A 19967-nucleotide genomic window follows, 5' to 3' on the forward strand; every position below is an offset into this window, starting at 1 on the left:
GCGCTGAGGAACATTCATGTGGGTATCCTTGGCGCCAGTGGAGCTCGTGCAAGGCTCCATGACGGCCGAGGAGTATCGTACACTGGTTGCAGACATGACGATCATGTTTCCAGACGGCAGTGTGTAATGGGACACACTCCTCCAACATTAACTTTTTTATATAGAAATAACCGATACCATGTATACTATCGATCTTTGTATAGGTGAACATTGTATCAGCTGTGTAACTGAATGAACTTCACATTATTTTGTATACGATTTGATATGTTTCAGGCTAAAATATGTAAAAAGAAATTAATTTGTTAGTACTCTGTATGTACAGTTAAAATTACTCTTCTTTTAAAAATATTTGAAATTACGAAATTTCTGCAATACTTAAAATTCATATTATTAATTGTGCAATCTAACGCTAATCGTTAAATTTATTTCTGGATTCAGTTATAAAATAATGATATATTTTACTGATGATTCTTTTTTGGTCAAGAAAGTTTCTAAACTCTTTTGCATTGTAAACTCTTTGGAATTTTGTGAGTACCGCAGAATGATAGGAGTAGTGAGCATGCCTCTGATGAAAACGCCCGTATATTTCTAACTGTGTCAACAAAAATGTAATTTGTGGTGTGATAGAAGTGAAATGTGTAAAGTCGGTGTGATTTAGAAGAAAGGGACAAAATAAAAAGATATTCATGTTGTTGTTGTTGTGGTCTTCAGTCCTGAGACTGGTTTGATGCAGCTCTCCATGCTATTCTATCCTGTGCAAGCTTCTTCATCTCCCAGTACCTACTGCAACCTACATCCTTCTGAATCTGCTTAGTGTATTCATCTCTTGGTCTCCCCCTATGATTTTTACCCTCCACGCTGCCCTCCAATACTAAATTGGTGATCCCTTGATGCCTCAGAACATGTCCTACCAACCGATCCCTTCTTCTGGTCAAGTTGTGCCACAAACTTCTCTTCTCCCCAATCCTATTCAATACTTCCCCATTAGTTATGTGATCTACCCATCTAATCTTCAGCATTCTTCTGTAGCACCACATTTCAAAAGCTTCTATTCTCTTCTTGTCCAAACTATTTACCGTCCATGTTTCACTTCCATACATGGCTACACTCCATACAAATACTTTCAGAAATAACTTCCTGACACTTAAATCTATACTCGATGTTAACAAATTTCTCTTCTTCAGAAACGCATTCCTTGCCATTGCCAGTCTACATTTTATATCCTCTCTACATCGACCATCATCAGTTATTTTGCTCCCCAAATAGCAAAACTCCTTTACTACTTTAAGTGTCTCATTTCCTAATCTAATACCCTCAGCATCACCCGACTTAACTCGACTACATTCCATTATCCTCGTTTTGCTTTTGTTGATGTTCATCTTATATCCTCCCTTCAAGACACCATCCATTCCGTTCAACTGCTCTTCCAAGTTCTTTGCTGTCTCTGCCAGAATTACAATGTCATCGGCGAACCTCAAAGTTTTTATTTCTTCTCCATGGATTTTAATACCTACTCCGAATTTTTCTTTTGTTTCCTTTACTGCTTGCTCAATATAGAGATTGAATAACATCGGGGAGAGGCTACAACCCTGTCTTACTCCCTTCCCAACCACTGCTTCCCTTTCATGTCCCTCGACTCTTATAACTGCCATCTGGTTTCTGTACAAGTTGTAAATAGCCTTTCGCTCCCTGTATTTTACCCCTGCCACCTTTAGAATTTGAAAGAGAGTATTCCAGTCAACATTGTCAAAAGCTTTCTCTAAGTCTACAAATGCTAGAAATGTAGATTTGCCTTTCCTTATTCTTTCTTCTAAGATAAGTCGTAAGGTCAGTATTGCCTATAGCAACAGACAAATCTTCATCATTTATTCAGTTCATCAGGAAACCGCAACGCTATAAATCAACGTTTCAACCTCAATAATGTAGGCCCTACACACAAGTATTAGAGCCAACAACAAGAAGAGAAAATGAAGATAAGTAAGAAGTTTCTCTTTTGTATATCTTACGCCTCTTGAAGCGTCGACACCTTTATAGACAGAATTTTAATAGTGACGTCTGGGAGGGTAAGATTACAAGTGGAATTTTTCAACAAGATAATGTGCTATGTAACAAGACCAGGAGTGTGATGGAGTGGAGCGAGGAACACAGTGGCGAGATCCAATTGATATACTGGCCCACCACGTCGCCAGATCTGAACCCGAACGAACACATTTGGGATGTGATTGAACTTGTCGTCAGAGTGCATTGCCCCCCTTCCCGGAAGTTACAGGAATTGTCACTCTCGCCAGTGACCTGCCAAGCCTCATTACTTCCATGCCACGAAGCGTCACCGCTGTTATCCGTGCCAAAGGTGGACACACCGGCTATTAGGAAGATGATGTTCTGGCTGGTCCGTGTAGATCGCAGGCTTCCTCGCTGTAAACAGTTCACAGCGGCTAGGGAAATGCGGGATGAGACTGACGAGCCGGTGGTAAGCACGCTCCATCCTGAAGTCAAGGGGTCTTTCAGAAGAATTACATTGTGTTCGATGGCTCGCTCAAAATTCAGGTATTTGTGATTCCTGCATCTACTTCCCTTCAACCCACAAATATCTATTCAGTTGTCATGTCCGATACGGTATCGTGCGATTTTTTTCGGTGGGAAGCAGGTCAGTTACCAGACTGTTTTCCCTATCGGTTCGCCGCGAACTTTTCTGCTCTCCAGTTAATTTTTATTCCATTCATTACAAGGATTTTTGTGTTACAGTTTCCTCTTAATTTCATTTGTCTGGTTCACTTATAAATATCGTTTTCCCCCTTCTGAATTTTTATAATAATAAACTACGTTCAAAGCAGACCTATCTTTCATTACATAAATGAACCCCATAACTCCATATAGTACTACTGAATTCGGCAAGGAGTACGTCCACGACCCTGTTTTCAGTATCATTAATTTCCAGATAGTTTCTGTTGCGCACGGTTTGTCATATCACACAGGACTTGGAGGGAACTACCCGTATAATGTCCGATACGGTATCGTGCGATTTTTTTCGGTGAAAAACAGGTCAGTTACCAGACTCTTTTTCCCTATCGATTCGCCGCGAACTTTCCTCCTCTGCAATTAATTTTTACTCCATTCATTGCAAGGATTTTTGTGTTACAGTTTCCTCTTAATTTCGTTGGTCTGTTTCACTTATAAATATCGTTTTCCGCCTTCTGAATTTTTATAATAATAAACTACTTTCAAAGCAGACCTATCTTTCATTCCATAAATGAACCCCATAACTCCATATGCTGTTGTTGTGGTCTTCAGTCCTGAGAATGGTTTGATGCAGCTCTCCATGCTACTCTATCTTGTGCAAGCTTCTTCATCTCCCAGTACCTACTGCAACCTACATCCTTCTGAATCTGCTTGGTGTATTCATCTCTTGGTCTCCCTCTAGGATTTTACCCTCCACGCTGCCCTCCAATACTAAATTGGTCAACCCTTGATGCCTCAGAACATGTACTACCAACCGATCCCTTCTTCTCGTCAAGTTGTGCCACAAACTTCTCCCCAATCCTATTCAACACCTCCTCATTAGTTATGTGATCTACCCATCTAATCTTCAGCATTCTTATGTAGCACCACATTTCGAAAGCTTCCATTCTCTTCTTGTCTAAACTATTTATCGTCCATATTTCACTTCCATACATGGCTACACTCCATACAAATACTTTCAGAAACGACTTCCTGACACTTAAATCTATACTCGATGTTAACAAATTTCTCTTCTTCAGAAACGCTTTCCTCCCCATTGCCAGTCTACATTTTATATCCTCTCTACTTCGACCATCATCAGTTATTTTGCTCCCCAAATAGCAAAACTCCTTTACTACTTTAAGTGTCTCATTTCCTAATCTAATACCCTCAGCAACACCCGACTTAATTCGACTACATTCCATTATCCTCGTTTTGCTTTTGTTGATGTTCATCTTATATCCTCCTTTCAAGACACTATCCATTCCGTTCAACTGCTCTTCCAAGTCCTTTGCTGTCTCTGACATAATTCCAATGTCATCGGCGAACCTCAAAGTTTTTATTACATCTCCATGGATTTTAATACCTACTCCGAATTTTTGTTTTGTTTCCTTTACTGTTTGCTCAATATACACATTGAATAACATCGAGGAGAGGCTACAACCCTGTCTCACTCCCTTCCCAACCACTGCTTCCCTTTCATGGCCCACAACTCTTATAACTGCCATTTGGTTTCTACACAAATTGTAAATAGCCTTTCGCTCCCTATGTTTTACCCCTGCCACCTTCAGAATTTGAAACAGATTATTCCAGTCAACATTGTCAAAAGCTTTCTCTAGGTCTACAAATGTTAGAAACGTAGGTTTGCCTTTCCTTAATCTAGCTTCTAAGATAAGTTGTAGGGTTAGTATTGCCTCACGTGTCCCAATATTTCTACGGAATCCAAACTGATCTTCCCTAAGGTCGGCTTCTACTAGTTTTTCCATTCGTCTGTAAAGAACTGGTGTTAGTATTTTGCAGCCGTGGCTTATTAAACTGATAGTTTGGTAATTTGCACATCTGTCAACACCTGCTTTCTTTGGAATTGTAATTATTAAATTCTTCTTGAAGTCTGGGGGTATTCGGCTGTCTTATACATTTTGCTCTCCAGATGGTAGAATTTTGTCAGGACTGGCTCTCCCAAGGCCGTCAATAGTTCTAATGTAATGTTGTCTACTCCCGGGGCCTTGTTTCGACTCAGGCCTTTCAGTGCTCTGTCGAACTCTTCACGCAGTATCGTATCTCCCATTTCATCTTCATCTACATCCTCTTCCATTTCCATAATATTGTCCTCAAGTACATCGCCCTTGTATAGACCCTCTATATACACCTTCCACCTTCTGCTTTCCCTTCTTTGCTTAGAACTGGGTTTCCATCTGAGCTCTTGATATTCATACAAGTGGTTCTTTTTTCTCCAAAGGTTTCTTTAATTTTCCTGTAGGCAGTATCTATCTTACCCCTAGTGAGATAAGCCTCTACATCCTTACATTTATCCTCTAGCTATCCCTGCTTAGCCATTTTGCACTTCCTGTCGATCTCATTTTTGAGACGTTTGTATTCCTTTTTGCCTGCGTCATTTACTGCATTTTTATATTTTCTCCTTTCATTAATTAAATTCAATATTTCTTCTGTTACCCAAGGATTTCTACCAGCCATCGTCTTTTTACCTACTTGATCCTCTGCTGCCTTCACTACTTCATCCCTCAAAGCTACCCATTCTTCTTCTACTCCGCCACACACCGTAAGGTGGCTCGCGGAGTATAGATGTAGATGTATTTCTTTCCACCATCCCTGCCATTTGTTCCCTTACGCTCTCACTGAAACTCTGTACAACCTCTGGATTAGTCAGTTTATCCAGGTCCCATCTCCTTAAATTCCCACCTTTTTGCAGTTTCTTCAGTTTTAATCTACAGTTAATAACCAGTAGATTGTGGTCAGAGTCCACATCTGCCCCTGGAAATGTCTTACAATTTAAAACCTGGTTCCTAACTGTCTGTCTTACCATTATATAATCTATCTGAAATCTGTCAGTATCTCCAGACTTCTTCCATGTATACAACCTTCTTTTATGATTCTTAAACCAAGTGTTAGCTATGATTAAGTTGTGCGCTGTGCAAAATTCTAACAGACGGCTTCCTCTTTCATTTCTTAGCCCCAGTCCATATTCACCTACTGCGTTTCCTTATCTCCCTTTTCCTACTACCGAATTCCAGTCACCCATGACTATTAAATTTTCGTCTCCCTTCACTATCTGAATAATTTCCTTGATTTCGTCATACATTTCTTCAATTTCTTCGTCATCTGCAGAGCCAGTTTGCATATAAACTTGTACTACTGTAGTAGGCGTGGGCTTCGTGTCTATCTCGGCCGCAATAATGCGGTTACTATGCTGTTTGTAGTAGCTTACCCGCACTCCTATTTTTTTATTCATTATTAAACCTACTCCTGCATTACCCCTATTTGACTTTGTATTCATAACCCTGTATTCGCCTGACCAAAAGTCTTGTTCTTCCTGCCACCGAACTTCACTAATTGCCACTATATCTAACTTTAACCTATCCATTTCCCTTTTTAAATTTTCTAACCCACCTGCCCGATTAAAGGATCTGACATTCCACGCTCCGATCCGTAGAACGCCAGTTTTCTTTCTCCTGATAACGACGTCCTCTTGAGTAGTCCCCGCCCGGAGATCCGAATGGGGGACTATTTTACCTCCGGAATATATTATCCAAGAGGACGCCATCATCATTAACCATACCGTAAAGCTGCATGCCCTCGGGAAAAATTACGGCTGTAGTTTCCCCTTGCTTTCAACCGTTCGCAGTACCAGCACAGCAAGGCTGTTTTGGTTAGTGTTACAAGGCCAGATCAGTCAATCATACAGACGTTTGCCTCTGCAGCTACTGAAAAGGCTGCTGCCCCTCTTCAGGAACCACGCGTTTGTCTGGCCTCTCAACAGATACCCCTCGGTTGTGGTTGCATCTACGGTACGGCTATCTGTATCGCTGAGGCACGCAAGCCTCCCCACCAACGGCCATATAGTACTACTGAATTCGGCAAGGAGTACGTCCTCGACCCCGTTTTCAGTATCATTAATTTCCAGAAAGTTTCTGTTGCGCACGGTTTGTCATATCACGCAGGACTTGGAGGGAGCTATCCCTATATCGAGAGGGTTCATTCGATACATTGAGTCATAACCCAGCGATACCTTGCACATTGAGTCACACGTAAGTATTACGTAAAATGAAAAAAATAGTATAACGATTCGGCACTGTTCATATGTTAATAGACGTGCATCCCATTTTATTGTGAGACCTTGCACACGCCATGTGTGTCTCCAGTTCAGCATTACGCTGAGCTATTTTAAAACGTTATGTGTGACACACGGATAGTCGAGCGCGTTAATGCAACACTTCTGGGAGCTCCGAATCGAACCTACCTCGTGGATTAATGAGGAGGACTGGTGAGGCCGCCAGCATGGAAGTCCTTTTTAGGCAGTCTTCTACATCCAGCTAGGACAGTACCGGTCTGGTACCCATGTCCCTCCTCAGATAACACACTGCACAAACCTTTAGAAAATGTTCCCACACTTGGAGACGAGATTTACGCTAAACGCAGAGGAACGGGTGACACAGATAGCATCCCAGTTGTAGTGATGGCGTCAGGAAGGACATCCTGCCACCAACTGTCACTAACATTTGCCAAACCCTTATAACAGGGCCGATACCACGAAGAGAACAACAAAAGGAATAGGACAAGATGACGAAGAGTCGAAACCTGCATAGGGGACAAGGATTTTCCATTTTTTCGCATCTGCGGTTGTACCCGTATAACAGGGCCGATACCACGAAGAGAACAACAAAAGGAATAGGACAAGATGACGAAGAGTCGAAACCTGCATAGGGGACAAGGATTTTCCATTTTTTCGCATCACGGGTGTGCTGCACTCGTCATGACATGTTACCTTTTCCCACATCACTCGGATCATATCCTGCTGCAGGCTTGATACACTGTCTAGCCACATTAATGTGATCGCCTGTCAATAGCCTGAATAACCGTCTTTTGCAGTGCCAACCGCCGTGAGGCATGCTGAAAGAGATTCAACGAGGTTCTCGAAGATACCGACAGGGACGTGAAGCCATGCCGACTCCAGTGAAGTGGCGAGCTGTGCTGGGTTTCTCGGTTGACGATCCACGGCGACAACAGATCGATCGAGGTAGTTCCACAGATTCTCGATTCCGTTTAAATCCGGGGACTTTGATGGCCAGGGAAGTATGGTAAACTCTTCGAACCACATAAGCACACGTTGCATTATCTTGCTGGTAGATGCTGTCATGCCGAGGAAAAACAAACTGCGTGTAAGGGTGGACATAGTCCCCAAGTATACATACATACTTGTGTTGGTCCATTGTGCCTTCCAGAATCGCCAATGCCATGAAAACATTCCCCAGACCATAAAGCTCTTTCCCCTATCTCGAGCCTTCCGACTGTTGTTGAAGGGCGTTGCTTTCAGACGTTTCATGTTGTACACGCCAACTGCCATAGGTCCACTAGAGAATAAAACGTGATTTATCTTAAAAAGCCACGTGTTTCGGTACTGGCGTGCGAAATCCGGCCGATGTCGCCGATGAAAAGCAGTCAGCATGTGTGTCTGAACCAGGCGCTTGTTGCGGAGGCCAAATACAGCAACTTTCTTTGAACTGTGGTTGGGGAGACTGTTGGCAGTCAGTTGCTCAACAGTTCCACGTCTGTTCACCCCTACGCATCTCCGGAGCCGCCGTTGACCATGTTTCGTGTGTAGCGGCAGCCCAATAAGTACATGGTGCCAATAAGAAATCGAAACTGGTAGCTAAATAATATTATTAAGTGTAATTACAGCTGTTGGTATCTGTTTTCTTCACGTTTACAAACATAGCTCGGATGCCAATGATCGTGCCCTTTTGGACGTCAGATGAATCGTTCCGTTTTCGCATTACGACAACGTCTGCAGTTTATTGCACGTCACCGCCACCGCCATCTCCCACCAGTATGTATTGTATACACCTCACTGTTAGGTGCTGCCACCTACTGTCTGTGAGTGGTTATTGGTTGTTGACGCCGAGCGTAGGTGGTTATCTCGTTAACTTGACTGGGCCGTGTATAATTTTTGGCGTGACGTAGCTTGAATAACTCCCTGAGAAACGAAATAAACTATCTGCTAATAGTGTTAATTTCAAAATAAAATAACAGTCTACCCACAAAAATAAATTCTATTAAGGAAATTATAGCGATTACGTACATTTGCAAAAAAGACAGCATTCAACCTGGATTAACAATTGAAGTCTCCATGCACTCGGATAAGAAATAATGATAGGTTTCTTTTAGACATTTACAGCCTTATAGTAACGGGCAAATCTTGTCGAAACATTTTCCTAGGTAAAAACAATTGGCGTATATAGATGGAAGGGATGTCCGAGAATTGTCTTGAAATCAAGCTGGAGTGCCTCTAAAAGGGATTATTCATCCTAAAGAATAACAGAAAACCTTTCTCTAGACAATGACATTTTCTCCACGTCTTTTTCATTCTTACTGCAGTGGTTGATTATATTAGTCTTTGGCGTTACCCAACTTCCAACGGACGCTGAATACGTCGCTACTTGCAGGTTATTCACATTCAAAGTTCACCAGCTCAGGATTTTGTTACAGACCATACGTAGGGTTTGCTGAACTGTAAGGGTAGTCAATCTGTTTTTCCGTACCGCTTCGATTAGCTGTCTTCTCGGTCAAAAATATCATTCATTTCCGACGTTTGTAGTAGTTAGAGTCTCGTCGTTTCTATGGTTTTTGATCAACGTGCTGCCTTTATTCACTTAGTGATATTTTTACCACAGATGTTTACAGATAGTTCACAAACTTCTTCGTTTCAGGAAAACTGTCGCCCTTGACTCTAAAAACGGCAATAATCCGTTTTTCAAATTCAGATAAAATGCTTGCTGTACACACAACAACAGTGAGTAAAACGCAAACTCCAGGCACTCCTTGTACATCACGTCAAACAGGCCGCAAGAAATGTGCTCCAGACATGATACTTATTTTTATTTATTTATTTAACCTGATCTGATAGGGTCATCAGGCCCTCTCTTGTATCAGGCCAGGGTTTCAAACATACAGCACACTTTTTAAATAATAGTTACCTAAAAAATAACTATTTTAATATGACAAATTAAAATGATTTAGATGTTTCAAGTGACGCTGTGAGTAAATATTAACTAATAAAGTTACTACTGGCAGTACTTGTACTACAGCAGTTGCTGCTACTAATTATGATAATAGTAATAACAGTAATAATAATAATAATAATAATAATGAAAATAATAACACTGCTAGATACAAAAAAATTATAGGTTCACAAAACAGATGATTGCTGATGTAGAGAGTTATGGTCAAAAGCTATTTAAAGAGACTGCATCAGCTAAGAATACTGAGAATACAGGTACAGTATATATGGCTGGAAAGAAAGTTATACAAGGGTAACTAGTGTATACTGTGAACTGTGAATGTTAATCGTTATTGTTACCTTAGTAGATATGTCACAACAGTCTTCTGAAGCTGGAGATGTTATTTAGTCCTCCAGTATAATGCACGAGGTTGTTCCAGAGTAGGGTTCCAGCCACTGAGAAGGACTTCGAGAAAGTGGCTGAATAGAAAAGCTTTTGCTCTGATGGAAAGGGTGTTGCTGTCATGTTGTTCAGACAAGAGCGTTAAGGTCGAAGACGGATGTGGAGGACGGTGTACGTTGATAAGGCACTAGAAAAGACAAAGGGTTTAACAATTTGCGTCCTAGTCTGCACACAGCCAGGACGATATTTTTGAGGTTGTGAAACGGTAGCGACAGCACCTTAAACGGCAATCGATGCTAACGTTAAACCTCTGCGAGGAATTTTTGAGAAATTTGTGACCGTGAGATAACCTAATGGGAGCAGAACAACCAGACTGTGATTCCTTTCCGAAACACTCCACCAGAGTATAAACAACAGTAAACAGGTGGGTCAGGAACAAACGTTCTCCCAGTACAAAAGCACGTTGTAATACTACTTATTAATATAGGTAGCCAGCCTAATTAGGCATTCTTGTGTCAAGCAATATAATAAAGCAGAAGGCAGTGTTAAGGCTAACCTAACCTTCGTTGACACACACACTAAACTCTTTTTTTTATATCTGTTCACACTAAAACACAATAACCTAACCTTGCAGACAAATGTACTACTAACTTGGAAGTGAGAGAAACAAATGGCCAATGAGACAGTAAACAGTAACATATAACTCTCAACAACACACACCTTCAACGAATTAGATCCAGAAGTTTAAGAACCAGTCACCAACACATCTACATCTACATCTACATCTACATCCATACTCTGCAAGCCACCTGACGGTGTGTGGCGGAGGGTACCTTGAGTACCTCTATCGGTTCCCCCTTCTATTCCAGTCTCGTACTGTTCGTAGAAAGAAGGATTGTCGGTATGCTGCTGTGTGATCTCTAATCTCTCTGATTTTATCCTCATGGTCTCTTCGCGAGATATATGTAGGAGGGAGCAATATACTGCTTGACTCTTCGGTGTAGGTATGTTCTCGAAATTTTAACAAAAGCCCGTACTGAACTACTGAGCGTCTCTCCTGCAGAGTCTCCCACTGGAGTTTATCTATCATCTCCGTAACGCTTTCGCGATTACTAAATGAAACTAATAGCAATACTAAATAGGGAAGAGCATGAAAGGACTCTGACTTAAATCAGGGGGGCCATTAATGATCATACTCTGTAACATCATTGCTTAATACAGGGTCTCTATGCCTGTGCATTTACCAGCTTGCAATAGAATAGGTAACACAGTAAATATTTCTTTCTTAAGCTCAGTTTGAAGCAATATAACCACACTGGCTCTGAAGGAGCTTTTGCTTTGCTTCGTTAACTAACTAGCCTAGCACATGAGGGCCCTTAAACTTTCAATGGTTTGAGGAACCATGCCCATTAACAAATCTATATGAGTATGAATGACAAATGGTAAGTATTCTCATCAACAATTATTAATTAAGTAAAGCACAACAAACTATAACTCTTTAAATAACAAATGCAATTTGATAAGCAGTCTTTTAATCTACTCAAAATATAATTGGCTGCGGAAATGCCAACACAACACTAAATTCAAGTTCAAACGCTTTCTCATGAAATGAACACTGATAAAACTTTGTAACTCTGTTTAATTAATAATCTTTTTCACTTCAAATCAATATTATTATTCTTTTAACTAACAACTTTACTATTTTCAGGCTGCTTTTCAAGTAAAGCAAATTATTTGCGAAAATGACTACAGATTGATTTAAAAATGCACTGGAAGTGGAGTTTTCTCAAACTATAAAGCTGAACTTTAAACTCCATAACTCTACACATTAAAATGCAATCACAACTATTTTTACAGCTGCCGGATAAATCTTTCCATAATAAATTATGACACTCGGAATTAAATTCACTAGAATAGGATTCCTTTCTAGGTCTGTGATTTGAATAATCATTGGTGAAAGATAGAGTTTTCAGCAACACCACGATTATTATTAAAATCAACAAAGTTTCACAAATATCTGGTCCATTTATAGAGTGCCAAATATAAACAATTTACAGGAAGGCTTGTGGCACTGGTGGAGTAATTTGCAGTGGATGTTAACATGGCGGCGTTGCAGCCACGGCAGTACTGTTGGCCTCGCCCTGTTACAGATCTTCTTGGCGTTTGAATTATATTGTTACAGAGCCAAAAACGATGCCATGATAATAGTATCACCAAATGCAGCATCGGAGGCCCATAAATACTGCTCTTAAGCTCCTCTGGCCTCAAAACTCCAAAAATATGAGCCACCATGATCCGCTACTGCTAGCGAGATGTTAAGCACAGCACTGCTCAGCCCAGACTCCTCGCCCGTCACAAAGGACGAGTCGCCACTTGCGCGCCAACCACACCTTTTCCACTCCGCCAGGCTACTTCCGTAGCTCCGGGGATTCCCCACATCTTTTACATTCAACCCTACGTTTCCTAATTATGGACCAAGTCATTTACAGCACATTATATAACAATCATTCCACTAGTTATTTAAATCCACAAGCACAGTTTAAACAACGTCGATCAAAAAGTTCACATAACTGAAATATGTATAGATAGTCAAAGAAATTCCATGACAGATATAACACTCTACATAAGCAACGCTACAAATTGACATAGAAATATCGGTAGAGATAAAAAATAGATTGAAATTAGGTGTCAGGCTGGGCGTTGAATTGGTAAGTACATTTTTATCGCGACAGCTAAAATGGGTGTGATAATCTTCTTTACATCACGTTTGTTGACTGAGTTATTCAAAATCCAAATGGACAATAATTTTTTCTGTTCTTTATTTCTAGTTTACTTCTTTTAAGTCACTGTAGTTGTTCTTTCCTGATATATAAGGCAATCAAGAAATACTGTTTCTTGATCATGGCAAACCAGTATTCTGTTTCCGTCCATTCGACTAAATTTTCTTCTGTGGAGCCACTCCATAAAATTCGAGAAGAGAATTAACTGCTGTGAACCGCTGCATACATACTACTACTTTTATTGAGATAATACCTGTTTGGGACTTGATTTAAACTCTGCATTTCAAAGGCACTTCTTTTTTTAACACGTTCTAGGGGATAATTAATCTCTCAAGACTGTCTATTATCTTACTTGAGTTGTTACACTAGCTGCCGTACAGCCATGGAATTTGGTGCTTGCGCTAGGGTAATGAAAGGAGGAAGCCTTGTCAACCTTACGTGCAACGTCGACCAGTCGGGACGACTTACAAGCTTCAAAAACCTGATATTTTATCAGGTCTCCGGTAAGTCCCTGTGACACCGTTCGACTGCACCGAGATTTAGTCCAAGTCACATAAACTTACACACAACCATCATTCTTGAAATAATGATGATTATGTGTAAGTGTCTGTCTTGCTTTCATGCTGTACGAATCGCTTGGCTCCAGCTGCAAATCGCTTAAAGTTATCAAGTTTATCCGTATGCATGGATCTCACAGGATTGTGGACGGGAGGAAGACCGCACGTTGTGCAAGGCACGGTACTAATATTGGCTAATCGCCAGCAAGTGTCGTATTGTATTTTGAAACATGAAATAAAATTTTCACCAAACAGGGCTCTACCTGAAGCTGTAGGCTTTGGTCGCTCGATCACTTTCCATTAATTATGCCAAACCGCAAGCTGCGTATGTTCACTAACATCGGTAAGAAATTCGCGAGAACAAACTCGACGAAATTATACGCTCACCTCAAGTTTATTCTTGACAAAATATGGTACTATTTTTTCTCATTGTTTATGTGGCAAATGAAACTAATCTGGATACCATTAAATAATTGCCTTTCCTTTCATCGAATTAACAAGAGAGCAATTATAGAAAAAGTTTTATATTCCATATCGCTTATCATGGAGAGCTCCCTTTTCCTTCTGTCCCCTCTAAGACTCATAGCGTAAAGAATGGAACAGAGCACACAATTTCTAGCACAATGTGGGCTCACAGACAGAGGACGCTAGTATTGTTTATCGAGTACTCGAAACGTTTACGTCTAAGTCCATGTGATTAATCTGCTATTCACAATAAAGTGCCTGGCAGATAGTTCAATGAACCACCTTCAAGCTGTCTCTACCGTGCCACTCTCGAGCCGCACACGGAAAAAAACGAGGCCTCAAAATTTTCTGTGCGAGCCCTGATTTCTCTTATTTTATCGTGATAATCATTTCTACCTATGTAGGCGGGTGCCAACAGAATGTTTTCGCAATCGGAGGAGAAAACATATTTAAAGATATACTACAACGTCAATATAAATTGGCCGTAATAAGCGCTACAGTGTCCTATGTCACATACTTCACAGTTCTTCCGAAGACATTGATGTTCAGATAGATATGTCGATTGGTTCTTAGATGGGGAACCACCTTTATAAAACAAGGAAACAGCTTTTTAGAGTCAAGTAAAGGAGGAAAACCTGTAATGCTATACTACCAAAATGAAGGCCATTTTACAAGCCGCCATCTTGGACACAACTCGTAATTTTCAAATGGAAAAGAGGTTATGTGAAGTATCAAACAGACAGAGATCTTCTCGAGAGAAACTATGGTTCCTTTCACCTAAGCATAGCTTCATAGAGGTCTTCTCTAGAGAAACTATGATACCTTTCACCCTAGCATATCTTCATTTATTTTAGAGATATTTCACGTTACATGTGGTCAAAATTTTGATTACTGATGTGCGACTGACTCCAGTTTCATGGTAGACGTTGTAACGCCGGAAATGCATATCCTCCTATTTCCATCTATTGCACTGCAAATTTTTTTCCTTAATTTGTTACCTGAAGATATAACATTTCTGTGTCTTTGTATATTGTAATTGTTTTACTATTTGTATATATTTATGCATTTATGTCGATGTATAATTGGTTTGTTTTGTAAATGTTATTTGTATTTTTATGCTGGGTCTGGCCTAGGGAAAACTATGCTATCGAACGAATACATCGATAGGTCGTGTGGAGAACCAAAGTGTTTAGGATCTTTGCTAGTGTTAACTCTGCCGCGTGGAGCGCGGGCAGAGCAGAGAGGGTCTGCCTGGAGTAGCGAGTGGAGCAGGTGTGTTGTGTGACGATCTCGCGAGTTGCCCCGCTTTCGGGGTTTGGCAGCATGTAATTGCGCTCGACTTGCTATGATAGTTTCTGACACGGTTTCGCGGACGGGAAGCATTAGCTGGCGCACATCAAGAGCCCGTTTCGCCTGGTGACCGTGTCGAGAAGGAGGCGCGCCAACATCCAGCTTCTGCAACAGCGACGGCCGACAATGAGTGACTGTCGCCACCTCCTCGATCGACGGCTTCAAACCTTCAATCAACCAACAAGGAAGACTGGAAGCACGTAAAGTTTTAGAACTGTATGGCAGACCTCAGCTTTTAAAACTGTTCAAATCACAAAATTACAGCAACGTAGCATGAACCTTTGTTGCTCGTTGTCCCAATTGCATTACCAAGCAGGGTCCCTTCCTTTTCCGGAATGAACCCGAGTGTCGTTGAAATTCAAACCCCAGCATTAAAGCAATATTATTCTATTTCACTGCTTTAATTTCAAAGTTCAGTTAAAGTATTCATGGCTGGCTACAATATTTAGATTACACAAGCACAAATTATGAGTGCGAGTTTTGTTACCATATTTTAGCTTACCTGCGACTACAGCTCAGCTTGGTACGTACTAAATTTTACTATTGTTAATTGTTCAGAATCATTTAATTCAAGTTCAAAGTTAAATCTCTTATTTCTAAATTGCGTAGATTCAAGTAGCTTTTGAAATGATTGTTGAGGTAGACCAAGACTAACCTTATTTTATTGAATTTCGTAGTGCTTCAGAAACAAAGTTCACTGTTAATTTCAGTCATTAAATTAACCTTCAATTTTCCGGTTTTATTAATTCTTTTGCTAAATTAAGTCGGAGTGTAACGAAATTTCTTACTTCTGACAAACTTTCAGTTTTCACACTACACGTGTCAACCCTCAGTTGCCACGCTTCTAGTGCTAATTATATGTGTAATAACCTTTCTTTCTCAGTTACTATAGTAATTGTCCTTAGGACTGGCGACCGTAATTTCCCCCAAATCTCAAATATCTAATTACCGCTAGTTAATTGTTAACGTAACGGCCGCACATTTACTTTCTTTATTAACTTTACCCCTTTTCAAAATTAATTTCCACCAGTTTTATTTGCATTTTTCCTTTCATTTAGATGTAACCCCTTCCTCCCTCTTTAACGACAGATTAACTTCGGTGACGATTGATTCTCCCAAATTTCCATTAGGTACACGCGGTTTAAAATTTTCACTGTCATTAAGGTCGATAAGTGAGGGGGAGGTTACAACGTGACGAGTACTGTATTCTCGACCCTTACTAAACGATGGCAAAACAGCGGTTTGATGTAGCGTCATCCGCAGTTGTTTCGGTTTGTATACAACAGAATCAGTTTCACGTAATTTCGCGATAAGTTTCACCATCACACTCTGGGTAATAAGTGTCTTGTTTGGGTGGCGTTGGTTGAAACTACCTTCGATAGCACGGGTGTTGTATGTCCTGATATCAAGACGATCTCAGTGTGTTCAGCTAGTGTTTGCAATATCAAACGGTTCAAATGGCTCTGAGCACTATGGGACTTAACTACTGAGGTCATCAGTCCCCTAGAACTTAGAACGACTTAAACCTAACTATCCTAAGGACATCACACACATCCATGCCCGAGGCAGGATTCGAACCTGCGACCGTAGCGGTCACGCGGTTCCAAACTGACGCGCTTAGAACCGCACGGCCACACCGGCCGGCGTTTGCAATATCAGCTCTCACGTCACCTGTGATGAAGAAATGTCATTCATAATTATTTCTTTATAAAGCTCTGTTCAAAAGGAAGGCATTTTTGTTTTCCTCGCGTAATTATCTGTCTGTCGGAAGTGTCACATGATTTACTTTCCATCTGAAAATGTTGCGTTTGATTAAATATGGCGACTTCCAAAATGGTCGCCATGTGTTTAACATTGCCTGACAGGTTTCTCTTCTCCCGTCTCATAGTATCTGACTTTAAAGCATTGTTTATCCAACGGTTTTGTTTTGGAAAGGTGGTTTCACAACTATGGGCCGCCCTGTACATTGCGGAATGTTCTGAAGTCCCGTTAGTTCCGCTCCGTGACGCCCAGTATGGAGCGACCTTACGTGGTGCATTCGGAAGTAGCGTATATCATCACAGAGGTGCCTAAGAGTATGTACAGGGCTCGGAAAAAAGACCTCCCCTATTTGTACAGGCCGCTGTGTGAGTTATGGTGGGGTTACCGATGTGGTGGGGATATCGATCGATAGCGGTTTACATGCCATCCGCAGAAGACACAGTGTCTAGACTTGCAGGGCATCGTATTTTTCTTGTGGAGGAGTATATTCGTAGTTGTGGTTCTGTGGCCACCACTCAGGGAGCATTTCGCATTCAGTTCCAATTTGGTCGACATTATTCTGTTCCTGATAGAAAAAATATTCGAGTTTGGGTATCAAACTTAAGAGCGTCAGGTTCTGCACTGAAATCTACTGGCCGACCTCAGATAATAACGGCGCCCGAAAATGTGGAGCGTTTGAGAGCATCCATCCAGCAATCCCCAAAGCATTCAGCTGTTAAACATGTAAGTGACCTGGGATTGTCTAATAGCACTATCTGCACAGAGATCTTCACATAAACCCCTGCAAAATGATGGTTACTCAAGAATTAAGAGAGAGAGAAATTTTGAAAGCCTCAGAGCTGTGTGTTATGAAATTCATCAGTACATTTCCCCTGCTGTTGTTTTGATTTCTTCAAATGACACGTACTTCTACTTATTAGGTATTGTAAATAAACAAAATTTTCATTATTGAGCTCCACGAAACCCTCAGAAAGCCTCCAACGACCACTTTACAGCCATCGTGCAACAGTTTTGTGCGCCGTTGCTGAATTTGGCGTGTGGGATCCGTATTTTTTCGAAGAAGATAGCGTAATGGTAACGGTTAATTCAAACTGCTGTTGTCACATGGTAGAGACCTAAGTTGAACCAGTTTGTTGGCGACCATGTGGAGGGAGAAGTCTGGTTCCAACAATACGGAGCCACAGCTCATGCTTCTCGGCATTCTCTAGAAATCTGGTGAGAGTTGTTCCCTGGACGCCTTCTGTCTACGCGAGGAAACAGCTCCTGGCCCCCAAGGTCACCCGATTTATCGCCTCATCCTTTTTTTTTCCTTTGGGGATATTTAGAAGCTAAAGTGTAGAAAATTAGATCCATAACTCTGCCAGAATATAAGGTGCAGTCACCCAGAAGTCGCTGACATTCCAGCGGAAATGACACCATCGAAACCTTCCGACAAAGTCTTCGTCAGATGTCAACAATGAAGGGCGCCATTTACCAGCTATTGAAAAATGGCGTAGTATCTGCTGCTCATAAATAACAGTATTTTCCCTGTATCTTTCCTTGTTTGTTCGTAACTACCTTTTGATATACGGAGTGTCTTTTTGTCGGACACTGTGTTAACACTAGCTGGTTAAAAGTATTACAGACACTCCTATGTAAAGCAAAAATGACGACTAGACGTCATCGGAGGCCCACACGTCAGTGTAAAGGCAGCAGGGGAGTACCGTGTTGTCTATAGAGTTGCAGTGACGACGGAATGGGTTGGACAGTGGAATTCAGTGCCTTTGAACGTGAAGCAGTCATTGAATGTCACCTGGGCAACAAGTCACTTTAATGTTGCTCAGGTCGGCTTCTGGTGATGTGATTATGAAATGGAACCGCGAAAGAAAAAACCGCAACTAAGCTAAGATCGTTCAGATTTCATGTAGTGACGGACGGGGACAACCCAACATTTCTGAGGGTGGTTGTAAAATATCGCGTGGAATCAGCAGAAGGAATCACGCGTGAGTTCCAAACTGCAACCACCAGTTCAGCTAGCACAATATACTTATGGTATTAAAAAGAATGAGGCACAATGGTCGAGCAACTCCTCATTAGCCGCACATTTCTACAGTCAGTGCTAAACGAGTCTTGACATGACGTAAAGAGCGACGGCACTGCACAGTGGATGTCTGTCAACGAGTGGTTCGAAATGATGAATCACGTTAATGCCTGAAGCAGTCCAGTAGAAGGGTTTAGGTTGGCGAATGCCTGGAGAACATTTTCTGCCATCATGTGTAGTGCTGTCCGCCCCGATAGCTGAGTGGTCAGCGTGACGGATTGCCGTCCTACGGGCCCGGGATCGATTCCCGGCTGGGTCGGAGATTTTCTCCGCTTAGGAACTGGGTGTTGTCTTGTCTTCACTATCATTTCATCCCCATCCGGCGAGCACGTCGCCCAGTGTAATAAGAACTGCACCAACGCGGCCGTTTTGCCCCGCAAGGGGCCTCCCGGCCAATGACGCCAAACGCTCATTTCCATTTTCCATGCCTAGTGCTAACTGTGAAATGCGGAGGAGGCGGTGTTACGGTAAGGTTTGTCTTCCGTGTCTAGTGTTTCCCATTGTTGGTTTGTTTCGTCTTATTGCGCTTAAGAAAACACGAAATGCAAGATATGAACACTGCGTACAGTAGAGAAACAATTTTAAAGCGATTATTGTATCAGAATGACAACCTACATGTATATACATACGCTGCGTGTGGGGGATTCCCCGTACCCGTACTTGACTTCCCTTTCCACTTCCACTCGCTAATACGTCGAGAGAAAAAACTACACTCTAAACTCCTCTTAGAAGCCCTAATTCCTGTTGTCATCGCGGTACATACCCCCCGCCACGAATTTCTTTCCTGTGCCAACCTCTTCATCTCAAAGTAGCACTTGCAACGTGCGTCCTCAATTAT

The sequence above is a fragment of the Schistocerca serialis genome, chromosome 4 (genome assembly GCF_023864345.2).
Source record: "Schistocerca serialis cubense isolate TAMUIC-IGC-003099 chromosome 4, iqSchSeri2.2, whole genome shotgun sequence".
Taxonomy (NCBI): Eukaryota; Metazoa; Arthropoda; class Insecta; order Orthoptera; family Acrididae; genus Schistocerca; species Schistocerca serialis.